The 24,757-nt window shown below is 41.4% G+C and overlaps 1 non-coding gene and 1 pseudogene across 1 annotated transcript; both read right to left on the reverse strand.

Moving 5' to 3' along the window:
- Positions 1-1,515: 1,515 nt before the first annotated feature.
- On the reverse strand, positions 1,516-1,587 carry TRNAY-AUA (transfer RNA tyrosine (anticodon AUA)). The gene has a single exon. It is a non-coding gene; the product is annotated as a tRNA-Tyr (tRNA).
- Positions 1,588-16,788: 15,201 nt separating this feature from the next.
- LOC138091706 (glucosamine-6-phosphate isomerase 1 pseudogene) lies at positions 16,789-17,665 on the reverse strand (annotated as a pseudogene).
- Positions 17,666-24,757: the final 7,092 nt, after the last annotated feature.

The following is a 24,757-nucleotide window of genomic DNA, read 5'->3' on the forward strand; positions in this document are numbered from 1 at the left end:
AAAAATCCCCTGAGGCTTCTGAGAACTCTCTTTTTCCAGATCTTTTTTTCTGTCCCTCTGAGTATCTGTCATAAAGCTCTCCTCATTGCTATCCATCTCTTTCTGAACTTCCTTATTTTTTTGTAACACTGAACTTGATCCCCTGCAGAAGACCATCCATACTGCCCGTCCTGTAATGGCAGCCCATTTTAAAGCCAGGTCCAATGAGGATGGCACCACACCATTACATATATCCTCTGGACTAAGGCATGTAAATCCACCCTTCAAGCACTATTAATTGGACATGCTCTTTAGCATGCCATTTAGCATGTCCAGTTAATAGTGACATGACAAAGCTAACCAACAATGTTGCCTGGGCAAAACATAATTTTTTTTTTTTTACATCTCAGCTAGAAATCTCCCTCATATAAAGAAGCAAACTGAGGATAAAGTAGTTGGATGGGTGGATCAGCCTATGGTGTTATTTACAGTAAGTTATACCTTATGAATCTTTGTGAAAGTGGAAGTGTAGTTCTAGAGGCAGTTCATATTTCACCCATTCCTTTTCATCATTCCCCACATCTCTCATGTTTATCTCAAAGGCTTGTAACCTCTCTGGGAACTCTTATCTAGACCACCTCCCTCCAATTCCTAAAATTGAAAAAAAAAAAAAAAAAGGAGGGGGAAGGGAGAGAAGAAGACTTTTAAATATACAGCTGCTGGAGTTCCCTGGTGGCGCAGTGGATAAGAATCAGCCTGCCAATGCAGGACACGGATTCGATAACTGACCTGGGAAGATTCCACGTGTCTCAGAGCAAGTAAGCCTGTGTGCCACAACTACTGAGCCCACGTGCTACACCTAGTGAAGCCCACATGCCTTAGAACCCATACCCTGCAACAAAAGAAACCACTGCAATGACAAGCCCATGCACCACAATGAAGAGTAGCTTCCGCTCGCTGCAGCTAGAGAAAACCTGAAAGCAGCAAGGAAGGAAGGCCCAGGAACCAAAAATAAAGTGAATAAATAAATTGTTAAAGATAAATAAATAAAAATACAAGCTGCCATAGAAGTACCTTTGCCCAGAAATCCAGTTTAAGAGAAGTTTTAAAACAAAAACTATAAGGTCTCTGTTTGCATCTGTCTGTATGTTCATGTGTGTGAGTTAGTCGCTCAGTCGTGTCCGACTCTTTCCGACCCCGTGGACTGTAGCCCACCAGGCTCCTTTGTCCATGGACTGTCCAGGCAAAGATACTGGAGTGGGTTGCCATTTCCTTTACCAGGGGATCTTCCTGACTCAGGGATTGAACCTGGGTCCCCTGCATTGTAGGTGGATGCTTTACTATCTGAGCTATTAGGGAAGACCATGTTCATATGTGTCTATATATAAATATATTGTGAATGAAGTGAAGTGAAGTCGCTTAGTCGTGTCCAACTCTTTGCGACCCCATGGACAGTAGCCAACCAGGCTCCTCCATCCATGGGATTTTCCAGGCAAGAATACTGGAGTGGGTTGCCATTTCCTTCTCCAGGGAATCTTCCCAACCCCGGGATCGAACCTGGGTCTCCTGCATTATAGGCAGACACTTTACCGTCTGAGCTACCAGGGAAGTCCTACCTTTGGATAGTGCTGCTAAAATGAATCTGTAAAAGAGTTCTATTTCATTGGCTTAACACAAACAAGCACTATATAAATTAAGTCTATTTGCAAAAATGTAATAGAACCTAACCCAAATGTTTTTCAAGTTCACATGATCTAGGGTGAATCTTTAGGAAATAAAAGCTAGTTTAAGTTTGTTGGTTTAATACAGACATTCCTTTAGCATTGCCAACATTAAGTATAACACTTTTTAAGGAGTTTTTTAAAAATAAGTTTATTTATTTATTATTTATTTCTGGCTGTGCTGGGTCTTTGTTGCTGTGCACAGTTTTTCTTTAGTTGTGGTGAACACGGGCCCTAGGGCATGTGAGCTTCAGTAGCTGTAGCTCATGGGCTCTGGAGCACTCTGGCTCAGCAGATGTTGTACATAGGCTTAAGTTGCCCCTTGAGATGTGGAATTGTCTCAGGCTAGGGATTGAACCCATGTCTCCTGCATTGGCAGGTGGATTTGTAACCCCTGATCACCAGGAAAATCTCAAGTATAATGTTTTATTCTACTTAGGTTTACTAAAAGTCAAATAAGCTCATGTTATCTCTGTTACAAAATTTGTCAGAAAAATAACTTAGGAGGATGACTGATATTATCTAATGTTTGGTGAAGTATTTTAATAGGAGATCTAAACATGTTTGTTAAGAACAAATGAATTAAATGTAAATAAGTTGAGTTTTTAGGCAAACTTTTTAGCAATGATATATCTGCTAAAAATCCATGGGGTCACAAAGAGTTGGCTACAACTTACGCACTGAACAATAACTTAAAATAGTTTCCCAGGGGGACGTCCCTGGTGGTCCAGTGGCTAAGACTCTGTGCTCCCAAAGCAGGGGGCCTGGGTTCAATCCCTGGTTAGGGAACCATATCCCACATGCCACAGCTAAAGATCCTGCATACCAGAAAGTAAAGATCCCATGTGCCGCAACTAAGACCCCAGGTAACCAAATAAATATTTTAAATAAATAAAATGGTTTCTCAAATCTCACCGGTAACTTACACCCTTAGAGTTTTACTAAATTAATAAGTTAAATTTTAAGTTTAATTCATTGAATATCTAAATTATTTCCAAATAATTTCCAAATTAGATATTGAATTAATTGCTGAACATAGACTTCTTTTTACAGAGAAACTAAAGTATTTGATGCCAGTCTGAGAAATTTTCTATGAGAAAGCACTTTTCTAGAAATGATAAAAATTATTTATAAGGTTGCCAATATACAGAATGCCAATGTAAAACATAGTTCATAATTGCTATTTAGTTCTTATTCGTTTTCAAATTAAAGTTTTCTAAGGATTTTTAAGTGGGGAAGTTAAAAATCTTAAGGATTTTTAAGTTGGTGTTGGAGAAGACTCTTGAGAGTCCCTTGGACTGCAAGGAGATCCAACCAGTCCATCCTAAAGGAAATCAGTCCTGAATATTCATTGGAAGAACAGATGCTGAAGCTGAAGCTCCAATAATTTATCCACCTGATGTGAAGAACTGACTCACTGGAAAAGACCCTAATGCTGGGAAAGATTGAAGGAAGGCAGGAGAAGGAGATGATAGAGGATGAGATGGTTGGATGGCATCACCGACTCAAAGGACATGAGTTTGAGCAAGGTCTGGGAGTTGGTGATGGACAGGGAGGCCTAGCATGCTGCAGTCCATGGGGTCACAGAGTCAGACAAAAATAAGCAATTGAACTGAAGGATTTTTTAAAAATGCTAATATATGTGATTAAAGCTAAATAAATAGACAAATAAGTAAAAACATCTCCATATATGAGGAAAGAAGGATGTCTATTTTCCATAAAAGAAAGTTTATGAAGAAGGAATCTTTAGGAAGGACTTTCATGCCTGGTTAAGACTAGAAATGATTGAAATGAATTTAATTAAATGAGTTTTAATATCAAAAATAAACTGGTACAAAATTGGAATTTGTTTTTCTATGTTTAAAGGACAAAGTATTTTTTTTTTTCCTAATGGTCTGCTCTTCAAATAAGAGATTATGAAAGGTTTTTTTTAACTTTAAGTAATATGTTTGGCTTTCTCCCTCTGTTAAAAGGACATTTTTTTGTTTTTGATTTTTTTCCTACCTGTCTGCTCTTGATAATAAGAAATAAGGAAGATTTTTCTTTACCTTTAAGTAATATGCCTAGGGGAAAAAACAAAGATCTTGTGTCTTATCAAAATAATCATGTCTTTATCATATGATAACTTAAGTAATGCAAGTCCTCTTGATAACTAAGATTTGCTCAGAACTGTGGTGGTGGTTCAGTCGCTCAGTGATGTCCAATTCTTTGCGACCCCATGAACTGCCAGGTTCCACTATCCATGGGATTCTCCAGGCAAGAATACTGGAGTGGGTTGTCATTTCCTTCTCCAGGGGATTTTCCAGATGTAGGGATCCAACTCAGATCTCCTGCATTGCAGGTGTTCTTTTGCACTGCAGGTGGACTCTTTGCCTCTGAGCCCTCTGAGAAGCCCAACCTTCCATATTTGCCTGTGAATTCTTTGTTATTTTAGTTAAATGAATAACTAAGCATTGTTTCACAGTGATATATGATCCTATTTGATGATTTTAAAACTTTCTGGATATTTTTGACAGACTTCCCCAAATCAAATTCCAAATGAATTTTTGACTTAGAACTAACTTGAGATAAGAGATATTTTAGAGATCTCAAAGATTTATTCTCTCATTGTAAAGGAAGAGATATTAAACTAATTAGATGTACTCGATATGTTTAAATTATAGGAGAAGAATTGTCAAATAAGCAATGGTTAGCCTTCTTTATGTTGTGTCTATGTGGGTATGTGCCGGGGTCCAGCCCCGGTGGATCCAGGGAATTTGAAGGGTGAATGGCGTTGGCGTGGAAAGACTTGTTTATTTATTAATATAAGATTAGATTAAGAAACTATAGTGCAGTAGGAAGATTAAGTGGAGAAAGAGGGCTGAATAGCTTGGTTTACGCGGAAGATCAATAAAATTCCAGACAAGGAATTTACACCATCTACGTTGGGCCACCGGTGCCCGCTTGAATATCTAAGGGTGCCTCGCCTTAAGCTCCCTTTCGCGAGGATCTTAATAACCAGGGCAAATAAGTAGACCTGGCGAGCCTCCACGCCCCAGATGGAAATTCAGCCTGAAATTAAAGTAAAGAGCAGAGGGAAGAAAAGGGAGAGAAAAAGAGAGAGAGAGAGAGACATGGGGGGAGCCAGATTCCCAAGAAACCAGGCCGAGACTAGTCCGAGAAGCTGGTCCGAGAAACTGGTCCATCCTTTATTGTTCAGAAGGCCTTTTATACTTTTGATAAAACATGGAGATCAATGGGTAACACAAAGTTATGCAGCGTTAGCAGTCCAGACTCTTATCAAAACCAGGCTTTTTTCTCTGCATACCTAATTGTATACACAAGTCTTAGGTAATTTACATCATCTTCTAGCCAAAAGGGCCAATTAACATTTTACAGCCTTTTTTCTGATAAGGGTTTGTCAACCACAAGACTTATTTGTGTTGATCTTCCCAAGGTCTGGTGCCACTCTCAGAAAGCACTAAATAAAGTTACATTCTTACATAGCAAGGATACAGCAACTTATAACAAGTAGAAGGAGTACAGTGATTTACAGCAAAAGAGAAGCAATTAACTCAAAAGTCTAGTGTTGCTAACATCAAAACTACTATGTATCTTTTTCTACATCCTGCTTACATTAACATCCTTCCAGGTGCCTAAAAGATAAAGAATAAGGAGGTCTGGCAGCAATCCTTGAGTCAACAGTGAAAACCCTCTACCAATATAATTTTTAACTCTTTAGAAAAGGCTCTGTATCTTTAAGATGTCTCTCGCGGTTGGGGGGCTGTAAGCAATTCACAAGCTGTAAGCTTTGTGCCTCTCATGGCTGAGGGGCTGTAAGCAATTCACAAGCTGTAAGAGGTCTGGGGAACATGTTAGGCAGGCTAGAGAGCTATCAGAGGGGTTTAACTGAAATATCCCTTTCAAATGCAGAAGACTAAAACCCTGAATTGACTTTTTTCCAGAGAATATCAGAAAAGCGGAAAAGCAGAGCACAAAAGCCGGCAGATTTTTGCTGGGGTACATGCTTAGGAATTTCCAGAGGGGTCCCTGAAGTCTGAGCACGCCTTGCGTATGTCAGCTTCCTTCCTCATGACCTTGTCACGGGCGGGATTCCTCACACTGGCTTCCGGCAGGTATGTGTTTTAGGTGTTCAAGAAATTGTGTGAAATTCCTAGAAGTCTGATATGTCCTGACATAAAATGTTGTCTGTCATCAAATAGAGGCTCACACTAAAAGGAATGAGTATAAGGGGAAAGTCCTAGCTGACTTTCATGCAAAGGCAGCAGCAACAGAATATGTAAATATTGTGGCATTTGTGGATGAAATCCATTCTGCTTCTTCAGAAGAACTGACCTCTTGTTGTCAGACTTTTCCTATCCTGATATCTTGTAACATGGCAACAGACTGCTCCTGAATCAGAGAAATTAAGATGGGTAAACACTGGATGTAAATTAAATTAACAGTGGGGGCTACAGGAAAACCAGAACAACTGCTTGGTACTTCCTGGCTTCCTGGCAAACTAAGTTGTTTTTCTTTTTTTTTTTCAGTCTTTGCACTCTATCTACCATAGCGCATTTATGATGACTAATCATTTAAGCTGCTGTTGTTCAAAGCACTGTCTTTGGTTTTGCTTAATCTCAGATCCACACCTTCAGGAAAAAACAGACTGGTGACTGTATCTACTTACTGGAAATGACACCTTAACAGTGATGTCTTCCAACCTTGCTGGAGGGGACCTTTACAGGTATTGTTAACTAAATTTGTGCTGCTAAACCTAAGGACATTGACGCATAGATTCATGTTTCTCATTTAAAGAAGGTACCATCTCCTTCCTGGATGTCACAACAAGTCTACAGACCTGAAAGCAAAGTTAATCAGACAAAGTTCAGGATAATGAAGCAGATGAAATCTGTTGTGAACGGCTTTCCCAGGATTCCGGACCGCATGGACCGTCTAGTGCAGGAATCTCTAGCCTCTAGGATCTAATGCCTGATGACCTGAGGTGGAGCTGATGTAATAATAATAATAGAAATAAAGTGCACAAGTGTAATGCACTTGAATAATCACAAAACTGGTCCCTGGTGCTAAAAAGGTTGAGAACTGCTGAATGTCATACAATAAGTCATATGAAAAAACAAATAATTGCTATGAATGACCTAATACCAGGTCTTGGAGAAATACTAAAAGGAATAATGATAGCTAGACATCTGGAGATGACTGACCACTCCAATAAGATTCTTCCTAATAAAGCTTTTTGAACTTTTCTTATTTTGAGTGCCTCTGAAGTCTCACTTCCTAGATTACTCCTTGTTGCTCAAATATGGCCATAAACTTTCTAAAACTGTATCTTTCACATAGACACCTTTTTCCCTCCTCTGTGTGACAAGACTCTCTGGGAAGAGCCTTCCTAGCACAGGGGAAGTTGATGCTGATCTCAAATAACCAGATGGTTGATCATTGATGCCTCCCAAAGAAAGATGTTGATCAAAAGGGGGAAATGTGAAAGAAAAGTCAAAATGGAGTAGGTATTGCTAAGAGAGGTCACTAAGATGGAGCTGAAAGGCCATTGAGGAAATAGGACTTGTGCATATCTCAGCCTGGAGGGAAACTGAACTTTAACCATTTTTGTCTTAACACAGGCATCCAGAACATCTGCTAGAAATTCAAGATACTTATTGACCTTACCCCAAAACAACTAGTGGCAGTTTATTCCTTAATAACAAATGCTTCTTTATGTCAGAGTCAATGACAAGTCTCACCCAAACAGAAAACTGTCACAACCTTGTGATTTTGTCTTGTAAGCCTGATTCCATTTTCTTCTCCTGAGCACTCTTTTGGTTTTCACCTAAATCTATGTCTCCTGAACTGCAATTCTTAATATCCTAACGAAGTCTTTGTATGTAACCCAGAAGCACATTTGCAGAACATTTATTATGTCACCTTTTGCCCTACCTCCAGTTACTTTTAACCCACAACTAAGACTGTTACCAAACTGAACTTGGGTCCACTTACCTCCTGTGCAGCAAAAACAATTTATTAACACCTGGTTGTAGTGATGAAAGGGCTTCCCTGGTAGCTCAGCTGGTAAAGAATCCGCCTGCAATGCAGGAGACCTGGGTTCGATCCCTGGGTTGGGAAGGTCCCCTGGAGAAGGGAACAGCTACCTACTCCAGTATTCTGGCCTGGAGAATTCCATGGACTATACAGTCCATGGGGTTGCAAAAGTTGGACACGACTGAGCGACTTTCACTTTCAGTTTCATAGTGATGAAAAGTACAGCTTTTATTGCAGGTACCAAACGTGGGGTATGGGCAGCTCATGCTCAAAAGACCCAAACTCTGATGAGGGGTTTTAGGGAACAGTTTTTAAAGGCAACTTTTGGGTGAGGGCTGCAGAGTGCACAGCTTTCTTCTGATGGGGGATGGTGAGGTAATGGGTTATATTCCAGGAATCTTGTGCTCCGCATGAAGTCACCATCCTCCACCTGGGCAGGGAGACTTAGTTCCTGGAAAAACAACTCAAGATATGTATTGGATTGTTATGTGTATCTCTTGAGGAAGACCTAGGACTCTTTTATTGCTGCACTCTTGTCATTACTTTTCTACTTAACTGCTTTTCCTTTGTTTCTACATTCCCTCATTTCTCTAATAAGTAATTGTTTGAATCTGCCCTTTGGAACTCAGGGAAGATCTAGAAGGCTGAAACCTTCTTCCTACATATGAGAAATGGGGGACATGGAAGAGCTTTTGTACTCAGGAGGGCTCTGCAGTATCCTGCTCAGTTTTTAGACCATCCTACTTATCCCATAAGCACTCCAGTCCTTCTGCCTTCAGGGAGGCAGATCTGAGACTTGTTCTCCCATCTCTTCACTTGGCTTTCTTGTGTATAAACTTTGACTGTAAACCTTGGCATTTCAGTATTTGGCTCACTGCACATTGGGCAAATGGACCTGGTTCAGTAACACTAACTGTGCTAGCACCTTGATTTTGGTTTTCCAGCCTCCAGAACTGTTGAGAAAATGAATTTGTGGTTTAAGCCACCCAGTCCATGGTATATTATCATGGCAGCCCTAGCAGACTTGATACACACCTCCAACATGCTTGTACTACGTGATATCCACTCCTGAGCTGATGTCCTGAGGTCGGACATTTTGACTTAGTGGTTCGCAATGTCTGGGCCCCAAACTTCTGACAACTGTGGAGTTGGTTACAACCAAGAACCCTTGTGCTGTTGCATAGCATGCAAAATAAAGTCTAATACATACTTGTCTATTTCTCCACTCTAAGTGTGCTATCATTTATATTTATCATTACATTATCATATAATATCATATAATAAATATATATTTATCATATTTAAAAAGTACATATTAATTCAAATGTTAAGGAAGGCTTTGATCTTTTAAAAAATATTCTTTCCTCAAAGTTAAATATCTGTTACATAGTAATCCTTCTCATCTAAAAACATGACCCTATCTCAAGAAGATCTAAAGGCATTTTAGTGTTTGGAAGTTGTTAAATTCCTGTGATTGACAAGGAAAATAGTTTCAGAATTTTTATTAAGGGGAGGTGGGGCCTCCCTGGTGGCTCAGATAGTAAAGAATCCACCTGCAATGCAGGAGACCTGGGTTCAATCCCCAGAGTGGGAAGATCCCCTATAGAAGGGAATGGCTACCTATTCCAGTATTCTTGCCTGGAGAATTCCATGGACAGAGGAGCCTGATGGGCTAGAGTCCATGGGGTTTCAAAGAGTCAGACACAACCAAACAACTAACACTTTCACTTTTCTTTTACTTTTCACTTTAGAGCCGATAAACTGGGTGGGACTGGACGGTTGTCTTTAGAGTTGCATTTGAAAAACAAATATATAATAAGTTCCATACATATAAACCTTCAAGTTGCAAACTTTCAAAGATGTAAACCTGGAACTTCCCTGGTAGTCCAGTGGTTAAGATTTCATCTTCCAATGCAAGGGGTTTGGTTTCGATCCCTACTCAGGGAGCTAAAATCCAACATGCCTCGTGGTGAAAAAAAAAATGTAAAAGAGAAGCAATGTTATAGCAGATTCAATAAAAACTTTAAAAAAATCAGTTCAGTTCAGTCGCTAAGTCATGTCCGACTCTTTGCAACCCCATGAATCACAGGATGCCAGGCCTCCCTGTCCATCACCAACTTCCAGAGTTCAATCAAACTCATGTCCATTGAGTCAGTGTGCCATACAGCCATCTCATCCTCTGTCATCCCCTTCTCCTCCTGCCCCCAATCCCTCCCAGCATCAGGGTCTTTTCCAGTGAGTCAACTCTTTGCATCAGGTGGCCAAAGTACTGAAGTTTCAGCTTCAGTATCAGTCCTTCCAATGAACATCCAGGACTGGTCTCCTTTAGGATGGACTGGTTGGATCTCCTTGCAGTCCAAGGGACTCTCAAGAGTCTTCTCCAACACCACAGTTCAAAAGCATCAATTCTTCGGCGCTCAGCTTTCTTCACAGTCCATCTCTCACATCCATACATGACCACTGGAAAAACCATAGCCTTGACTAGACGGACCTTTTTTGGCAAAATGATATCTCTGCTTTTCAATATGCTATCTAGGTTGGTCATAACTTTCCTTCCAAGGAGTGTCTTAATTTCATGGCTGCAATCACCATCTGCAGTGATTTTGGAGCCCCCCAAAATAAAGTCTGCCACTGTTTCCCCATCTATTTTCCCATGAAGTGATGGGACGAGATGCCATGATCTTCATTTTCTGAATGTTGAGCTTTAAGCCAACTTTTTCCCTCTCCTCTTTCACTTTCATCAAGAGGCTTTTTAGTTCCTCTTCACTTTCTGCCATAAGGGTGGTGTCATCTGCATATCTGAGGTTATTGATATTTCTCCCAGCAATCTTGATTCCAGCCCAGCGTTTCTCAGGATGTACTCTGCATATAATCCACATCAAAAAATCTTAAAAAAAAAAAAAAGACTTGAATGTGCATTTGCATGTGCAATTATGAAAGTTAGTTCATGTGTCTGGTGTACATGGTCACCTGAGTGCATCCTCTATAAGTGGTTATGCATTTGTGTACTTTACTGCACAGTACTGTATAGAGTACAGTAGTACAATATTTTCAATTCAAGCCCAGGATGTCTGTAAGCAAGTGAAAAGGAGTGGTGATGTAGCTGGTATTGCTAAGAAGCACCAAGTGAAGCACCAAGTGAAAACAATGGAACTTTCTGTGCAACACGAAGAGCTTACTAATGAAGGCCTGATGGAATTGGAGGCCCAGAGGAAGGACGAATAGAGACAAGAGGAAGAAATAGTAACTGAAGAATGGAGGAGGTTCATGACACAGGAAATGGTGAGGGGTTTCCTTATTTGAGGAGGCACCGTTAGTTTCTGAGGCCCAGGAGCCGAGCAGAGAACAGTGCACAAAGCATGCAGCAGCCATCAGAAAGCAATCCAGTGCTGCCATGGCATCTACAGTGAGAAAAAGAGCTGCTACCCAGGCATCACGGGCCTCCCTGGTGGCTCAGAGGGTAAAGTGTCGGCCTGCAACATGGGAGACCTGGGTTCCATCCCTGGGTTGGGAAGATCCCCTGGAGAAGGAAATGGCAACCCACTCCAGTATTCTAGCCTGGAGAATCCCATGGAAGGAGGAGCCTGGTGGGCTACTTCACTTTCACTTTCACCCAGTCATCACTGGACCATTTTTTCTTTTTTTCTTTTTTTTAATTTTTTATTAGTTTTTAATTTTTTTAATTTTAAAATCTTTAATTATTACATGCGTTCCCAAACATGAACCCCCCTCCCACCTCCCTCCCCATAACATCTCTGTGGGTCATCCCCATGCACCAGCCCCAAGCATGCTGTATCCTGCATCAGACATAGACTGGCGATTCAATTCTTACATGATAGTATACATATTAGAATGCCATTCTCCCAAATCATCCCACCCTCTCCCTCTCCCTCTGAGTCCAAAAGTCCGTTATACACATCTGTGTCTTTTTTCCTGTCTTGCATACAGGGTCGTCATTGCCATCTTTCTAAATTCCATATATATGTGTTAGTATACTGTATTGGTGTTTTTCTTTCTGGCTTGGACCATTTTTTCAAGCGGGTTCAGTTCAGTTCAGTTGCTCAGTCATGTCCGACTCTTTGTGACCCCATGACCTGCAGCTCTCTAGGCTTCCTTGTCCATCACCAACTCCCGGAGCTTACTCAAACTCATGTCAAGCGGGTAGATAGAGTTGAATCCAGCAAAGAATCAGAACCTGTGCCATCAGTGTCTAGCGTGAGTGATATTGCAGCTTGCCCTCCTCTTTTTGCTGATGCTCCTTCAGCTCTACCATCTCCCACCCTCTCTCCCTCCTCCAGTTAGTAACTCTTCTTGCCTGTTCACTCGATGCCAGCCCCATGCCAGGTGTTGTACTGTACTACTGTACTTTTAAAGGTACTGTACTGTAAGATTAAAAATGTTTTTTGTCTTTGTTTTTTATGTATTATTTGTGAAAAGTATTATAAACCTATTTACAGTATAGTACTGTATAGTCAATTATGTTAGTTGGGTATCTAGGCTAACTTTGTTGGACTTATGAACAAATTGGACTTAAGAATGCACTCTTGGAATGGAACTTGTTCGTTTGTAGGGGACTTACTGTATTGTATTTTCCTATATTGTGAGTTAGAGTATGCCAATACACATAGTAATGTTTAAGATACTCTTATTTGGGGGACTTCCCTGGTGGTCCAGTGGCTAAGACTCCCCACTTCCAATGCAGGGAATGTGCGTTCGATTCTTGGTCAGGGAACTAAGATCCCACTGCTGCAGCCAAAATAAACAGACACAACCGAAAACAAAACAGTAAGATGCTCTTATTTGCATATTTTCAAAAGACTGAGAAAACGTCTATCCCTACTAATAAGAAGTATAATTTACATGTGAGGCAGCTTTAGGGAACTGAACATTCTCCCATCCAGTGTGCTCTGAGTATCTGGGAATAAGCTGGCACTGGATTCTGAGCAGGAGAGCAGGGTTCTTTGGAGAAAAAGACCCTTTTCAGTGCCAACCTGACTCAATTTTCAGGATGTTGGTGAAAGCTGATGGTAAAGTAGGAACTTTAGGGAACATGTAATAAAGGCAAGGAATCTAGAGCTCCCAAGAGGCAACTGGGAGAGAGGGTTTGGAAGTGAAGGATTGAAGGGAGAAGATTGTTACTGGACCACTTAGTCACCCCTCTCCATCCCAATATTTGTTGTGAGCAACTTTTTGGATGGAAAGTTTTCAACAAGTTGAATTTCCCCTGCGTGTGATGGGAGTGAGAAGATCTGTTCCAAAACAGAAAGAAGAAGTAAGAATGTTTCCCACAGAAGAGAGAGAACTTAGACAGTTAGCACTCCCCACAATCTGTCACCTCAAGATTAATATCAAAAGACACAGTTTTGAAAAGTTTACAGGTTAGAATTGGGCTGCAGTCCATCCAAGGGTGGATGGATAAACAAAATGTGGTCGATACACATAATGGCATATTTACTTATCTTTAGAAAGAAGGAAATTCTGACACATGCTACAATATGCACGAACCCAGAGGATACTATGCTAAGAGAAATAAGCCAATCAGAAAAGAAAAAGTACTGTATGATTTCACCTAGGTGAAGCATCTAAAGTAGTCAAAATAAGAGAAACAGAAAGTAGAGTGATGGTTGCTAGGGGAAGGGAGGGACAGGGAAAAGGGAGCTGTTGTTTAATGGGTATAAAGTTACAGTTTTGCAAGATGAAGTAGTTCTGGAGATTGGTTGCACAACATGAATGTTAATGCCAGTAAACTGTATACTTAAAATGATTAAATGATCAGTTTTATGTTATACATATTTTACCACACAAAACCCCCCGATTTCATTGAATTTTTAAAAAATGGACTATAGAACCAGAGTGCTTAGGTTTGAATCTTGTGACCTTGGGCAAGTTACTTAAACTCTCTGAGCTTTAATTTCCTCCTCTGTAAATAGTTTTGTTATAAGGTTTTATGGGAATTTGGTGTGGCACATAGAAAATGCTTAGTACATTTTGTCATTCACGTAGTACATTGTTCAGTCACTCGGTCGTGTTTGACTCTGCATGACCCCATGGGCTGCAGCATGCAATGGTTCGCTGTCCTTCACCATCTGGAGCTTGCCCAAACTCAAGTCCATTGAGTCGGTGATACCACTCAACCGTCTCGTCCTCTGTCGTCCCCTTCTCCTCCTGCCTTCAATCTTGCCCAGCATCAGGGTCTTTTATAATGAGTCAGCTCTTTGCATCAAGTGGCCAAAGTATTGGAGCTTCAGCTTCAGCCGTCAGTCCTTCTAATGAACATTCAGGACTGATTTCCTTTAGGATTGACTGGTTTGATCTCCTCACAGTCCAAGGGACTCTCAAGAGTCTTCTCCAACACCACAGTTCAAAAGCAACAATCCTTCGGCTTTCAGCCTTCTTTATGGTCCAACTCTCATATCCATACATGACTACTGGAAAAATCATAGCTTTGACTATGTGGACCTTTGTTAACATGTTGTCTAGGTTTGTCATAGCTTTTCTTCCAAGGAGTAAGTGTCTTTTAATTTTGTGGCTGCAGTCACAAAGAGTTGGACGTGACTTAGTGGCTGAACAATAACAACAAATATGCCCCCTTGTTCAATGCAGTATGTACATGCTTAGTACATGTGAGATATAATTATTATAAAAAGCAACCTGGGGACTTCCTTGGTGGTCCAGTGGTTAAGAGTCTGTGTTTCCACTGCAGTGGGAGGCGTTGGGGGTGGGGATTCAACCCTTGGTTTGGGGAACTAACATCCTTCATGCCAAGAGGCCAAGAAAACCACCAAAAAAACAACAGAGAAAGCATCACCAAGCCTCTTTTTTCAGTTCACTAATTTGGCAAATGTTGAACCCGTACTTCCTTCAATGTATCATTCTATACTCTGGGAAAACTATAGAAAAAATGTTCCACCTACATGGTGCTTCATTCACTAGTGGGTGGTGGATTCAGATAATACATGAGTAGATTACACATTCTGGGAAGAAAAAGAAAACATACTAAGCAAAGAGTCGGACACGACTGAGAGACTGAACTAAACTGAACTGAACTGAAGAGTATAGGAAAGGCTGGGAAGTGCTATGAGCTGACACTTGAGCAGAGACCCAAATGAAGTAAGGGAGCCTGTGGGGTACTCCACTATGCAATGAATATCTCGTATTTTAGCCAACTTGCATCATCATATTATAGATTAAATAGCGTCTAATTTTTAACTTTGCAAACATTAGACTCACTAAATTTATTCCAAATGCCAGTATCTAAAACAAATTCAACAAAGAAATAAATCTAAAACCTTTAAAATCTTTCTGTATTTTTTTCCTTGAAAGTACCAGATTTAATAGAAAATATCACACTGTAAAACAAGTCCATTGATTCATTAGGTTAAAACAGAATGACAGGACTTCCCTGGTGGTCCAGTGGTTAAGAATGTCCTCTGCCAACACAGGGGACATGGGTTCGATTCTTGGTCAAAGAAGACTCCAGATACTGCAGGGCAGCTAAGCCCATGCGCCACAACCACTGAGCCTGTGCTCTAGGGCCTGAGAGCTGCAACTACTGAAGCCTGAATGCCCTAGAGCCTGTGCTCCACAACAGAAGCCACTGCAATTAGAAGCCCCCGCAGTGAGAAGCCCGCACAACTGCAACTAGAGAGCGGCCCCTACTTGACTCAACTAGAGAAAGCCCACACACAGCAATGAAGATCCAGTGCAGCCAAAAATAAACAAATCTATAATAATAAACTTTAAAAATGAAACAAAAACAGAATGATAGCACAATCACGTATAAAAGCTAAAAATGAAACGCTGGTAACAAACACAGCAGTTAAAGACAGGCCTGAGCCAGGCTCTGAAAGACCTTTCCAGAAATAGAGGCAGGAGCGACTTCAAACACTGGGAGGAGGAGGAGGCAGCATCCAGACCATCAAGACATAAGAGGGAATGGAAGGCAGAGCGATAGACTCATCCTGTGAACAAGGAGTGAAGGGTAATGGGGCAAAAGTGTACTTCCTGATGTTCTGAGAACATCAGACCACACCACACAGACCCAGGAGGTTAGAAGGGCAGAACATTTTAAGTGGAGAGAGGATATTAGACAACTGTAGAAGCACTTGATATATTTCTTGGCAGTCAACTCTTAGGGACACAGAAAACATGTCTCTCTGGTATTGTTTCTAAATTCATAATTGAGCTATTTCCCCTGCCCCCATAACCCTGGCTCAATGTAACATTGAATCTTGGTTGTGTCTGTTGCCCCCATGAACTTCCTACCTACAAATGAGTGTATATTAAGAGAGGCACCATAGTGAGACCTTGGAACAAAACACAGGATCTCTGCCTTTCTCCTGGTGCTGGAGCGTCCCCGAGGGATAGGAGTCTGATGAGGCTGGGCCCGTTGAGGAACTGAGTTCATAGGCAAAAGCCTTCTCTTTAGCCCCACCCACCTGAATCCTCTCTCAAGGAGGCCTTTGAGTTCATTGAAAGGCCAACTGAGAGAGCAGAAAAAAAAAGCTGGCAAAGTTTTCTTAGCTGGGGAAAAACAGCGAGGGAGAGTTTTCTTCCCATGGCACATGTTACTGACTAAAGGAACAGCTGCCTTACACTGATTTTAGACATTGAGTTTGTTCCTTAATCCGGAACAATGATTCTAAAACAAGGGGCAGGCCTACCCAAGACAGGCTTTTAAGACTTTCCAAAGAGGTTTTGTCCAATACACACATAAGCCCCAAACTCCCTCTCAATTGAGAATCAGTGCATGTAATGATAGACATTCCTGACAGGAGTACATTGTACACATGAACAGTGTTAGAGGCACAGTAACAAGTTTAAAACCCCGAATCTGTGGGGCAAACATCAAAATTATGTAGTGATTTTTTGATTAAATTATAAATTAGCTGAATTCCATGACTAGACTCCACACTGCACCACCAAGAACAAGTTCACCCATTTAGCTAGTAACCATACTAGATTAAAGAAAAACAATTCTGTCCTCCTAAAGACAATCTTCAGAGAGACCCACCTGTCCCAGTGAGGTCCTTGAGACTACAAGTAGCATCAGCTAATCAGTGTATGGCTTCTAAAAAGGCTGGCTTTTCTCTGTTTGTTTCTCTTTGATATTGCACAGGGCGTCCACCAACTTGTTATGAACAAGCTTTAAATCTCTGAAATACTTGATGATTTTCACTTTCAACTCCAGGGTGGCATCCTCATCATGTGGGGATAAGCACCGTGTGGGGATGCTGTGGGAAGACAAACATGGTCCACATATGGTTCACTCCCTCCTCGATGGCCTTGTGCAGAGCAAACGCCTTGTGAACCCTGTGATGAGGATCATCACCTCTCTAGCACCCATGACAGTCAGTGCCCATGCCCACTGTCAGGGCCATGGTGGGGACCTTGGTGAGATTACCACTGAAGAACCTAGCACTGGCCAGGATGGTGTCCATGGCCAGCATCTTCACATGGGTCCTGGACAACAGACTGGAGCCTGACTTGTAAAAGGCAATGTGTTCATCAAGGCCCATGCCTCCAACAAACAGCTCAATCCCTACCTGCAGCCTTGATTGTCTCTTCAAAGGCATCACACTCAGCCTGTAGGCCAACTGCATTCCCATCCAGAATTTGGGTGTTTTCTGGGCAGATGTCAATGTGTTTGAGGAAGGTGTCCCACATGAAGGAGGTAACTCTCTCAGTGGTCTCAAGGAAGGCCCACATACTCATCCATGTTGAAAGTCTTCCATATTGGAAGGACAGGTCTTCATTCTTATAGTACTCAATCAGCTTCTTGTAGCAGCCAAGTGGGGCTGCTCCCAGAGGGGAACCCCAGAGTGAAGTACTTGTCTGGTCTTGCACTAAACTGGGTGATGCAAATTCCTGATATATTTGGCTGAGTACTCACTGGCCTGGGAATAGTGGTCCAGAATGTTGTACTTCATCTTGTCGAGGACGCTTCCTGCAGTGGCTGCAGTGACTGTGCTAATCTTTCCTTGTTTGACGATAACATAAATAATTCACTGGCTGCCTGCTCTGGAACTCACACACCACAAGTACAGAATCCGTGTGTCACAGTGAACACATCCTGCATGACACAATGAAAATCCTATGGCCGCTAAGACTCAATGCAGTCAAACAAATAAATACTAAAAATAATAATAATAATAATCCTTTGGAAGACAAGCATTAATACTGTCAGAGAGGTAAAATTTAGACATTGCAAAAAGGATATAGTCTTCCCTCATGGCTCACTACGTAAAGAATCTGCCTGCGATGCAGGAGACACAGGTTTGATTCTTGGGTTGGGAAGATCCCCTGGAGAAGGAAATGGCAACCCACTCCAGTATTCTTGCTTGGAGAATACCATGGACTGAGGAGACTGGCAGGTTACAATCCACGGGGTTGGAAGAGTTGGACACGATTTAGCAACTAAACAATCACCACCAAAAAGGATAGATGAAGTTAACATATATGATCCATTTTTATTAATACTTTAAAAATACATAATTCACTGAAAAAAAGTCTAGGAAGATTCACATCAAGAGGTCACTGCAGCACAGTCATTATGGAAAACAATATGGAGGTTCCTTAAAAAATTAAAAATAGAGTTGCCATGTGATCCAGCAATCCCACTCCTGGGCGTATATCTGGAAAAGATGAAAACTTTTTTTTTTTTTTTGCCACAAACTTTCAATTTGTTTAAAAAAAAAAAGCAATTATCTGTAAAGAGCAATAAAGCAAAGCACAGTAAGATAAAGATTGTGGTGGTAGTTTTACAATCATACATAATTACTAAAATTCATCAAACTATACACTTAAGATGGGTATATTTTATTCTATGTAAATTAAACCTCAATGAAGCTAGGAAAAATTCATCATAGTATAAACAAGATTTACGCAATTTCCTCAAGTGAAAAAAAAAATAAATGTTTTTTAAATTTGAAAAGGTAACCTCTGGTTGGTGGGGATATAGTTTTTATTTTTTTGCTTATATATAATCTAAATTTTCTAAAATCAATGTTATTTTCCATAATTAATTATTTCCTGACTTGATGGTGACCTAACTGAGATGAGTAAGCAGTTAAGTTCCACTTGGTTTGGTGAGACAGTGCCAGGGCAGATGTTTGAACCCAGATCTCTGTATTCCTGATCATTAGATAGGTACCTTCTGAGCTTCCTGGGTAAGAATAATAGCCTGGGATGCTTAACAAAGCTGTTTGTGTACTACACTTTAAATCTGCATAGTTAATAAACCCGCAAAGGTGATTCATGGGAAAATTTGATGGAACCATGGACACAGGTAGAATCTGAAACCTCAGGAGCATTTTCTTCAACATATTAAGGATCTATCATCAACACCAAATAATCCCATGTGTGTATTAGTTATCCCACCTGGAATCTATTACCATGAATCCTTCTTGGAAAGTCATCTTCTTTATGAAGCCATCACTGACTAGGACTCCATACCTGCTCAGTTGGGTAACCCTTGGTTGTTTCCTTTCTATCTCCACTACTATGACATTAAAACACAGAGCGCTTCTTGCCCGGGTAAAAGTTCACTTAATTAAGGGATTGGCACAACTGATACTAGGGCTGGATAATTCTTTGTTGTGAGCCTGCCCAGTACAGTGTAGGATGTTAAGCAGCATCTCTGGCTTCTGTCTGCTAGCTACCTACTGGGCACCACCTCTCATGCCCCGTTGTGACAACCCAAAATGCAAACATGTCATTGCCAATGTCCCTGAAGGTGGTAAAATTAAACCAAGTTAAAAATGACTAACTTGTCTCTCATCACTCCTCCACATAGCTTCCAGATTTCTAAAACTTGCTATTCAAAGCACAGTCGTTGGCCTAGCAGCACTGGTGTTAGGTAAGAGCTTATTAGAAAAGCAAAATCTCAGACCTAACACCAGACTGCATTTTTAACAAGATTAACAATCCTGGTGATTCCTACGCTCTTAAAATTTGAGAAACACTGCCAGAAACGTCTCTGACTTGCTTGAGGTTAAATATCACTTGAAACAGAGATTAACAAAATTCCTAAATTCTTCTCCTGAAGATTTCATTCCTTTGGTCAAGGGCGGGGCCTAGGAGTCAAGTGTCTCAGGTAATCCTTATCTTTGGGCAATTTAGGGAACTGCTGCTCTAAAATAAACATCAGATTTTTCATTATCCACATAAAATTAAAAAACCACTTTGGGACTTTCCGGGTGGTCCAGAGGCTAAGATTCCGTGCTCCCAAAGCAGGGGGCCCACGTTCAATCCCTAGTCAGGGATATAGATCCTACATGCCGCACCTAAGAGTTCTCATGCTGAGTCCCACATATCACAACAAAGAAGGAAGAGCCCATGAGCCGCAACTAAGACTACCCACCCACCCCAGACCCACTCCTGCCTTGTGTGCAAGCTCAGTCATGTCTGACTCTTTGCAACACCATAGACTGTCCATGGAATTTTCCTGGCAAGGATACTGGAGCAGGTTGCCATTTCCTTCTCCAGAGGATCTTCCCAACCGAGGGACTGAACCTGCATCTCCTGCACTGGCAGGTGGATTCTTTTCCACTGCACTTGGGAAGCCCTGCAACCAAGACCCAGCACAGTCTAAATTAAATAAATATTAGAAAGAAAACACTTTAGTGGCACCCCCCTGACCTATACACCAGTGGTTCTCACCTTAGGTACTCACCTGTTGTTGTTCAGTTGCTAAGTCATGTCCGACTCTTTGCAACCCCATGGATTGCAGTATGCAGGCTTCCCTGTCCTTCACCATCTCCTGGGGCTTGCTCAAACTCATGTCCATTGAGTCGGTGATGCCATCCAACCAACTAATCCTGGTCACCCCCTTCTCCTCTTGCCCTCAATCTTTCCCAGCATTATGATATTTTCCACTGAGTTGGCTCTTCACATCAGGTGGCCAGCGTATTGGAACTTCAGCTTCAGTATCAATCCTTCCAATGAATATTCAGGATTAATTTCCTTTAGGATTGACTGGTTTGATTTCCTTGTAGTCCAAGGGACTCTCAAGAGTCTTCTCCAGCACCACAGTTTGAAAGGATCAATTCTTTGGTGCTCAGCCTTCTTTATGGTCCAACTCTCATATCTGTACCTGACTACTGGAAAATCCATAGCTTTGACTATATAGACCTTTGTGGGCAAAGGTCTCCTTTTCAATATGCTGTCTAGGTTTGTCATAGTTTTTCTTCCAAGGTGCAAGCATCTCATGGCTGCAGTCACCGATGGCAGTGATTTTGGACTCACCTAGGGAGTATTTAAAAATCTTAAAGCTAGGTTGTTCCCCAAACCAATTAAATCAGAAACCTCTGGGGGGAGAAGCCCATGCACTGATGTGTTTTTTAAAACTCCCCAGCTGCAGCCAATGTTGAAAACCATTGGAAATTACCAAGCCTGAGCTCCCTAACCTGGCTTAGAGCCCGACTAAGAAAGGGCCCTTTCTAGCTCTTGGCACTCACTTTTGAGTATGTACACTTCCTTTCAACCTCGCTGAAGTATCTGCAATTCCTAACCCTACAGTACTTTCATACCTCTGGGACTTACTACTGGTTGTGCTCTGTCTTCTACTGCCCTGGCAGTAATCATCCCTAAGGACTAAATTACTATTTGGTCCCCACTTTAGAGTGATTTTGGTCTTCCCTGTAGCTCAAATGGTAAAGAATCTGCCTGCAATGCAGGAGACCCAGGTTTGATCCTTGGATTGGGAAGATCCTCTGGGGAAGGGAATGGCAATCCACTCCAGTATTCTTGCCTGGAGAATCCCATGGACAGAGGAGCCTGGCGGGCTACAGTCCATGGGATCTCAAAGAGTCGGACACTGAGCAACTAACACTACTACTTAGAGTGATTTTAGATTCCCTAACACACCTGTTTAGACAGAGTGAATCATCTACTCTGTGCTAACACCATTCCTCTCTGTGTAGTACCGTACTACTATACTTACACCATTATATTAATAGACTACAAATATACCTTGAGGACAGGAACTATGCCTGGATCACTTTTATATCCCTCAGTTCAGTTCAGTTCAGTCACGTCCAACTCTTTGTGACCCCATGAATTGCAGCACGCCAGGCCTCCCTGTCCATCACCAACTCCTGGAGTTGACTGAAACTCATGTCCATTGAGTTGGTGATGCCATCCAGCCATTTCATCCTCTGTCCATCACCTTCTCTTCTTGCCCTCAATCCCTCCCAGCATCAGTCTTTTCCAATGAGTCAACTCTTCGCATGAGGTGGCCAAAGTATTGGAGTTTCAGCTTCAGCATCAGTCCTTCCAATGAACACCCAGGACTGATCTCCTTTACAATGGACTGGTTGGATCTCCTTGCAGTCCAAGGGACTCTCAAGAGTCTTCTCCAACATATTAGGTTTGTTGACTTAGTGAAAGTAGTGTAAGTAACAAAATAAAAACAAGCTGGAATGTTACCATCTTTAAAAAACTTTTTTAAGTTAAACAACCTAACCACATAATTAGAGGGACCTCCCTGGTGGTCCAGTGGTTAAGAATCCATTTTCCAATGACACGGGGGTTGCAAAGAGTTGGATGGACACGACTGAGCAACTGAGCACACATGCACACATGCTGCAGGGCAACTAAGCCTCCGCTCGTCACAAGGAAGACTAGTACAGCCAACATTTTTTAAAAGTTAATTAAAAATATCTTGGGACTTCCCTGATGGTCCAGTGGTTAAGAGTCTGCCTTGCAATGCAGAGGACTTGGGTTCAATCCCTAGTCAGGGAACTAAGATCCCATATACTGGGAAGTACCTACTGAGCTCAAGTGCCCCAACTGGAGAGTCTGTGCATCTAAACCAAAGATCCTGCATGGCCCAGTGAAGATCCTGCCATCAAAACTAAGACCCAATGTGGCTAAATAAATTAATTTAAAAAATTAATTTAAAATATCTTAAATAGCAAAGAACTTTTAAGTTTTGAGTTTCAAATGGATAAATATACCTGAAAGCACTCTGAAGAGGGGAGACTTTTCCTTAATTCGTATGGTAAGTTGGTCCATTTCAAGGTCCTGACACAATTCTGCTTCTTATAGGTGATAGAATTCCAGTTGAGCTATTTCAAATCCTGAAAGATGATGCTGTGAAAGTGCTGCACTCAGTATGCCAGCAAATTTGGAAAACTAAGGACTGGAAAAGGTCAGTTTTCATTCCAATCCCAAAGAAAGGCAATGCCAAAGAATGCTCACACTACCACACAGTTGCACTCATCTCACACGCTAGTAAAGTAATGCTCAAAATTCTCCAAGCCAGGCTTCAGCAATACGTGAACCATGAACTTCCTGATGTGCAAGCTGGTTTTAGAAAAGGCAGAGGAACCAGAGATCAAACTGCCAACATTCGCTGGACCACTGAAAAAGCAAGAGAGTTCCAGAAAAACATCGATTTCTGCTTTATTGCCTATGCCAAAGCCTTTGAGTGTGTGTATCACAATAAACTGTGGAAAATTCTGAAAGAGATGGGAATACCAGACCACCTGACCTGCCTCTTGAGAAACCTGTATGCAGGTCAGGAAGCAACAGTTAGAACTGGACATGGAACAACAGACTGGTTCCAAATAGGAAAAGGAGTACGTCAAGGCTGTCTATTGTCACCCTGCTTATTTAACTTATATGCAGAGTATATCATGAGAAACGCTGGACTGGAAGAAACACAAGCTGGAATCAAGATTGCCGGGAGAAATATCAATAACCTCAGATATGCAGATGACACCACCCTTATGGCAGAAAGTGAAGAGGAACTAAAAAGCCTCTTAATGAAAGTGAAAGTGGAGAGTGAAAAAATTGGCTTAAAGCTCAACATTCAGAAAACTCAGATCATGGCATCTGGTCCCATCACTTCATGGGAAATAGATGGGGAAACAGTGGGAACAGTGTCAGACTTTATTTTTGGGGGCTCCAAAATCACTGCAGATGGTGACTGCAGCCATGAAATTAAAAGACACTTACTCCTTGGAAGAAGAGATATGACCAACCTAGATAGCATATTCAAAAGCAGAGACATTACTTTGATGACTAAGGTCCGTCTAAAGGCTATGGTTTTTTCCTGTGGTCATGTATGGATGTGAGAGTTGGACTGTGAAGAACACTGAGCACCGAAGAATTGATGCTTTTGAACTGTGTTGTTGGAGAAGACTCTTGAGAGTCCCTTGGACTGCAAGGAGATCCAACCAGTCCATTCTGAAGGAGATCAGCCCTGGGATTTCTTTGGAAGGAATGATGCTAAAGCTGAAACTCCAGTACTTTTGGCCACCTCATGCGAAGAGTTGACTCACTGGAAAACACTCTGGTGCTGGGAGGGATTGGGGGCAGGAGGAGGAGGGGACGACAGAGGATGAGATGGCTGGATGGTATCACTGACTCGATGGACGTGAGTCTGAGTGAACTCTGGGAGTTGGTGATGGACAGGGAGGCCTGATGTGCTGCGATTCATGGGGTCGCAAAGAGTCAGACACGACTGAGAGACTGAAATGAACTGAAGGCGTTTTTCAATTGAGGTGAAATTCTCCCAACATAAAATAACTATTTTAAAGTGTAAAATTCATTGTCATTTAATAAGTTTACAATGGTATGCAATCACCACCTATATCAAGTTATAAAATTATTTCCATCACATCAGAAGAAAACCCTGTACTTGTCAATCAGTCAATTCACCTCCATTCTCTTCCTGGCTCCTGGAAAGCACTGAGAATATTAACTTTTAATGTTAATTAGTTACACTAAGTTTTAATTCTAATGTTACATTTAATTACACTAAGACATTTAAAAGATATAAACCAGATATTTAGAGACACAGATTATTGATGACTGCACAATTGCATCCAGTCACATAGAAAAGAGTACAAGTATAGGTTTTATTCAGTAATCTCACAAAAACACCAATATTTTATTAACCATTTTATGTACATGAATATACAGTCTAGAAAACCGACAAAAACACATCCAGATTTTCTTATATAGACAATTTACAAATGCTCCTTTATATTTTGCACATTAATAATGACACAATA

The sequence above is a fragment of the Capricornis sumatraensis genome, chromosome 15, assembly GCF_032405125.1.
Source record: "Capricornis sumatraensis isolate serow.1 chromosome 15, serow.2, whole genome shotgun sequence".
Taxonomy (NCBI): domain Eukaryota; kingdom Metazoa; phylum Chordata; class Mammalia; order Artiodactyla; family Bovidae; genus Capricornis; species Capricornis sumatraensis.